Raw genomic sequence first — 6,165 nt, 5'->3', positions numbered from 1 at the left:
CGCAGCCGGGCCCCCGTGGGCCCCACCCCAGCTGTGCACGCCGAGTCCGGCCCCTCTGCTTTGCGTCCCGGAGCCCCTTCACCTCCAATCTCCAGCTCCCATCATCTCAGCCCCACCCTTGCCTCCATCTCTCCTCTCCCCCATCACCCTCATCTCTGTCTTTAGCACTTTGCTTCCTCGCCTCACCTAAACCTGCTTACCCCTAGGTCTGGTTCATTATCTCCTTCTACTTCCTTACCCTCCCCGCCCTGTCTGTCCTTTCATCCTCTCCGTGCAGCTCTGCCTTCCATTTCTCTTCCGCATCACCTCCTCCATCTCGGCCCCTTATCATCTCTCCATCTGTCTTGCCTCCACCTCTGCCTCACCCTCACCCTTCCATCGCTGGTCTGTCATCTCTCCCCCTTCACCTCCCTCCCACCTCTGTCACATCTGTCATCTCTGCCTCTGACATATCTCTTCCTCCTTGACCTCTTCATGTATGTCTCTGTTTTACCTCCATCCCTCCAACAACCTTCCCTTCTTTTCTGACGACTGGCCTTCCATTACCTCCCAACTCACTCCACTGTCCCACCATTCTCCCATCCTCCTTCCCCTTATCTCTAGTGTCTCCCCTCCATGTCCCCTCATCTCTGCTCTGTCTCTACCTCTGACCCCCAGCATCTCACTTCTGTAGGCCCAGCACTTCTCGTTTCCAGGCTTCCCCTCCTGTGTCAGTTCTCTATCACTGTCCACTTACAATCACCTCCTATCTCTGCCCCTCATAACCATCCATTGAAAAACTTCACCTTCCTTCTCAGACCCCATCACCTTCTCATTTCCATCCTTCCTCAGCCCCATCTCAGGCCCCCCATTACTTCATATCTTAGACCCCTAAGATTCTCTCCATGCCATCTCTTCTCACCTCTGTACCTGTCACCTTCCATCTCTGTCCTCCATACTCTGTGCCCCCATCACTCCCAAGCTCTGTCCTCCCCATTACCTTCTACGTCCGGCCCTCTTTACATTTTATTTCAGCTCATTTCAGCCCATCACTTTCCACCTCAGTCCCTCCACATTCCATCTCAGAGCTTCTGTCACTTGCATCCCAGGGACCTCCTCACATCCCATTTTAGTCTACTCATCACTTCCCATCTCTGCACCTTGTCATTACCTTTCAGAGGGTAGCCCCATTACCTCCATCTCTGTACCTCTCTCACCTCCCATTTCTGTGCCTCCATCCCATCCCATCCCATCCCATCTCATCCCTTCCCATCCCATCCCATCCCATCCCATCCCATCCCATCCCATCCCATCCCATCCCATCTCATCCCATCCCATCCCATCCCATCCCATCTCATCCCATCTCATCCCATCCCTGTGCTCTCAACACCTCACATATCTGTCCTCCTATCCATGTCCTCTCCCCTCTGTGCCCCTCTCTCCTCACCTTCCATGTTCATCACCTCCCATTGGAGTTCTCTGACACCTCCATGCTCCCATTCCCTCTCACTGCTGTGCCTTCATCAGTTCTCTCTCTGTACCCAGGTGGCCTCCCATTTCTGCACTTCTCTCCCTTCCTATCCTTGTACCCTCATCACTTCCTGTTTCTGTCTCTCCATCCCCTCTCATTCTTTACTCCATTTTTGTTCCTCCATCATCTTCCGTTCCTGTATTTTGCGCCCTTCCCATCTGTGACCCTGGTTGCCTTCCCATTCTTGCTCCATGCCAGTCCATCTTTGCTTCCCAGTTGTGCCACCGTATCACCTCCAATCTTTCTGCTCATTTGCTGGTCTTCTTCCTTTTCTCCTACTTTATCTATTTCCCTTTTCATGCTTCCGTTTTCTCTTCATCCAATTTCTCTGGAGCACTTCCTTCAAACTCTTTACTCCATTCTTTTATTCTCTCATCCCCAACACAGTTTGCCTCATCTTATCTCTGTCCCACCTGGCTCCTCTCAGGCAACACTCTTCAGTTTCCTTCTCTTCTTCCACGACCTCACCCAAACCCTTGCTCCTGGACCTTAACTCCCTCCCCCTCCCCAGGAACTCTCTGGCTCTTTGTTACCTTCCTCCCTCTTTCATTGTCTCCTTCTGGCTCCCTCGAGGCCCAGTGTTGCCCCCAAAGGTGCCCAGATAGGCCATGGTCTTTCTGGGCAGTGAGACAAAGCTGAAGGAGTGAGACAGGTAAAGGAAGTCAGGGATACTGGGGGATTTTGCAGGGTGAAGAGAGTGTGGAAGAGGAAGGTGTAGGAGAGAGGAACTGGCTGAGGGACCCTGAGCAGGTAGAAAGGAGGGCCTGGGAGCCAGAGTGCCCAAGAAAGATTCTGTGAAGGAGCAAAAGCTGGACAGAGGGGGTGAAAGTGGCCAGAAGAGTATGGGGGACAGGGTATGGAATGTTGGCCTTGGGATTGCCTCGGAGACAGCCACCCCTTTGCTGCGCAGAGGAGAAAGAGGACCAGTGCCTAGTGGAAACAGGAGGAGTCATCTGGAGGGTGCTCAAGGATGATGATAGAAGGGGGTGGGAGGTGTGGGGGAGGAACCTGTGAAGGGTGGGGCAGCTGAGAGGAAGGATGAGGACCCAAGGAAAGGAGGAGAAGGGATGAGGCCACCTGTCCTGGCTAAACTCCACCTTTGCTCCCATTAACCATTAACCATGGTGGGAAAGGTGAAAAGACAGGCTCTTTTTGGGACCCTACACTTGGCTAGAGGACCAGGCCAGCTCAAGAGGCCTTTCCAGGCCAGGCTTCCTCTCTGCCCAGTGTCTCCCTAGCATCCCCAGTGGGAGGCAGCCTCTCTCCTTTCTGCACCAGCTTCTCCACTTGCCTTTTTTTGGGGTCTCACTGTGTTTCTACTTGTCCTCTCCTCTCTTCTCTTCACACTATCCCCCATTTACCCTGCCATCCCCCCCAACCCCTCCTGTTACATAATGTCCTTATCTGCCAGACACCCATTGCCACTCCTGTACCTGATGTCTGTCTGGGGCATGGGAGGACTGGCACACCTGGGTCCTAAAAATGAGCTGAGCCCAGGGCCGACACTCTCCTGGTCCTGGATCCCCAATTCTGGTTTCAGAGTCCTTGAGGTTCCTCCCACCTCACCGTGTTCATTTCTGGTACTCTTCGGCCAGGAATGGAGTGGTCAATCCCTGCTAAGTTCTGAGTCGGTAGCTTCCATGGGTTCCAGGTTTATCACTCCAGCTTATAAAGGGGGCTAGCATTTATTTTGATTCTGAACAGAGTGTGTTAACTCGGATTTCTGACTGGATGGTTTATGGCCAAGCAGGGGGTTAACAATTGAAAGACTGTGTTCTGGGATCCTAGATCAAGAGACAGCTGAGCGCAGGGATCTGGACCAGTAGAGATCTGCCCGTCTGGGATGCGAAGGTTCATGTACAAAGCGCGGGTGTGGGCTGTGAGCACCAGGGCCATGGCTTTTCTGGGTTGTGCAGGATGTTTTATCTTCTCACAAGTCTAGATCTTCCAGGTTTTCTTTCATGGCTTCGGATGCTGCAGGGACACAGGCAGGCAGAGGTTCTGCACATGTAGTTTTAACCACAGGGGCATCACTGCATGGGTGGTTTTCTACATGGATGATTATGTTGTTTGGGTCTGGGTTAGCTAACCATTATTAATGGTTGGTTGGTTTTTTTCTAGAATGCAGGTGTGTGTGGGACTGCATGGAAGATTCTTGAACATTTAGAGTATTTCACTGGATCAGTGAATTTCTGGGTCTAGGAGGTATTGAGGAGACTATATTGGGAGTGGGCAGAAGATGCCAACCCTGGGCCTGTGGCATCTTGTGTTTGGCCAGAGGCTTTCTTGCCTTAGGCTTCAGGTGTGTAGTTCTCTCTGAAATGTTATGCACAATTCAGCTCACTGGTGGTTTCCTAGGAAGGTTAAAAACAACTGGTCTACACCACCCTCGGGCAACATTTTTGGGCCTTGACTCAGGCCCCTCTTGCCTTTCAAACCCTTTCTGGAGCCTGTCAGAGGTTCTAGATGTGGTGCCCTATTTTGGGCTCCGTGTCTCCTAGAAGGCAGCTGTGCCTTCCCTGAGGGAGTCCGTGGGCAGGGCCAAGGACAGCTCGCCGGGGTGAGAGGCTGGAGGCGCCTCCGGAGCGCGGCTGGGGAGGGGCCTGGTGGAAGCCCCGCCTCCCAGCCCAGCGGTCTCCGAACCCCAGCCTTCTGCGCTCCGGAGGCAGCCGCGGTGCTGGGAGAGAAATGTCTCCCCAGGGTAATTACTGCCGCCCCAGTCCAATAAACCATTCATCCTTCACCTCTTCTGCCCAAGAAGAGTCTCTCCGCCCCGTCCCCCAACAGTGTAATAAACGCCCTTAGGCTTTAAGAGGCCCGCCCAGCATAATAAACTGGCTGCAGTGTGAGAACAGCTGGGTGATAAATCCCAGGGGAGGTCTGGGCTTGGGCAGCCTGTGCGCCACGGGCCTCGGGAGTGGGGACGCGTGCGCCCTGTCCCACGCCTGGCCAGTCCCTGTCCTGGGGCCGCCTTCCATGGTCTGTCTTTGTGCCTTCACCGCCATGTTTCCTGACTGCTTCGTCTCCTGTCGGGGGTCTGCCTCTCCACGCTGGGTCTTTGTGTGCAGCTGGGTGCGTCGCCGCCTGTGTGGGGGTGTGGGGCCTGGGGGCTTGGGCGCTGGACACCGCCTCTGATCCCTCCTGCCTCACTGCCCAGTGAGGCATTTGGCCGGCTTTTTCCTCCCGCCCTCTCTGGGCACAGACAGGGCTCTGTCCATGGTGATGTGCTTGCTGTCTGGGATCTGGGCTGGGAAGTGAAGAGAAAGGGCCTCTTTTCTCCTAGACCTGGGGGATTTGGAGGCAGCCTGCAGGTAGACTGGGTTTCTTTCCCCGGTCTGAGGGACCAAGAAACCCAATAAAGCCTTCTCTGAATGGGAGGCCCTGGAGCCCAGGGGTGAAGAGGCTGCAGCCTCTGATCAGGGAGGTGAGGGTAGGAATGTGTGTGGAGGAAGGTCAGCATCTCTGCTCCCCTGGCCCACCCCACCCCCCAAATTCAGATGTGCAGCTTGTGTGGAGGGGGAAGGAGGACCCTGGGTATTACAGTTGTCATGGAAACAGCCGATTTTCCGGAGTACTGCAGTGCTGGGAGTGGAAAGACTGTTACTGGCTGAGGCCTACTGGGCTCCTCACCTCCAGGCCCTGCCCTTCCAGGCAGGTGACCACATGGTGTGGGGGTGGGGCTCACTGCATACCCCACTGTCAGCCAACTCTCCACCCTTGACTTGGGGGCCCATCCTGAGGATTCAGTGCTCACCACTGTGCCTCCAGGGCCCTCAGGTAGAAAGGACACCTGGATCTGGAGAGGGCAAAGCCAAGCCCCCTCTGTCTGCTGGGGGTGCTTTCCTGGCCAACAGGCAGAGGTGAAATGGCAGTTATTAGACATCCCGATGGTTCTTTCCCTCCTGCCCTTCCTCCTGGGGTCACCTCTCTTTCTGGGGAGATGGAAGATGTTGATGGTGGGTGCTCTCAGGAACAGCAAGGGGACCCATGGCTCCTGCTTCCCCCAACCTCAACCCCCTGCTGGCCTCAAGACCTCTTTGGGAACCAGGCAACAATCTTCCCTTCTCTCCTCAGCCCCTCCCTGGGCCTGCAGATGGTGGCTCCCCACAAGAAACTCAGGCAGCCCCTCCCCTTTGGGGTCCTAGGAGCTCCCTGGGATGGAGGCTCCTCACACCTGATTGACCCAACTACAAGGGGGTTCAAGTCCCTGAGGCGAGAGACCCCATGGTACCTGAGGGAACCCAGCCTAATGTTACCAACTGGGCCACCACCTTGGCTGCTGGCAAGGCCTGCTCCTTAGAAGTGCTGCAGGCCCTCCTGCCCCCGCAGGCTACTAGTTCCTCACTCCAGAGTTCTCCCACCCCCAGACGGACATTTTTCTCCCCCTCTAGGCTTTTACCCTTAGGCCTCATCTGTCTGTCTCCCTCTCTAAGTCCTCCCTTGAACCCCTCTCCCCATAAGAAGTGCTTTGTGAGGAGTCGTTAGTGGCTAATTATTTAATTAAGCATTTTATGAATCTCATCTGCTCCATTTATATTCTAAAGAATGCAAGATTGTTCTCTTCCCTTCCCTTCTCTGCAGGCTGTGGAGTACTAGTCCTTCAGGCCTCCCAGACAAGGCTCCTTTCCGGGAAACTGGGTGACCAGCCCCCCACC

General features: G+C 54.9%; 1 protein-coding gene across 1 annotated transcript in view; it reads left to right on the top strand.

Annotated features, from left to right (window-relative positions):
- The window catches only part of NRXN2 (neurexin 2), a 98,361-nt gene that overhangs the window by 62,905 nt on the left and 29,291 nt on the right, over positions 1-6,165 (top strand). The window lies entirely within an intron of this gene.

This window comes from Mandrillus leucophaeus, unplaced genomic scaffold, assembly GCF_000951045.1.
Source record: "Mandrillus leucophaeus isolate KB7577 unplaced genomic scaffold, Mleu.le_1.0 Scaffold43, whole genome shotgun sequence".
In the NCBI taxonomy this organism is placed as follows: domain Eukaryota; kingdom Metazoa; phylum Chordata; class Mammalia; order Primates; family Cercopithecidae; genus Mandrillus; species Mandrillus leucophaeus.
Note: the sequence above shows the minus strand (reverse complement) of the source record. Positions and strands in the feature narration are given on the sequence as shown.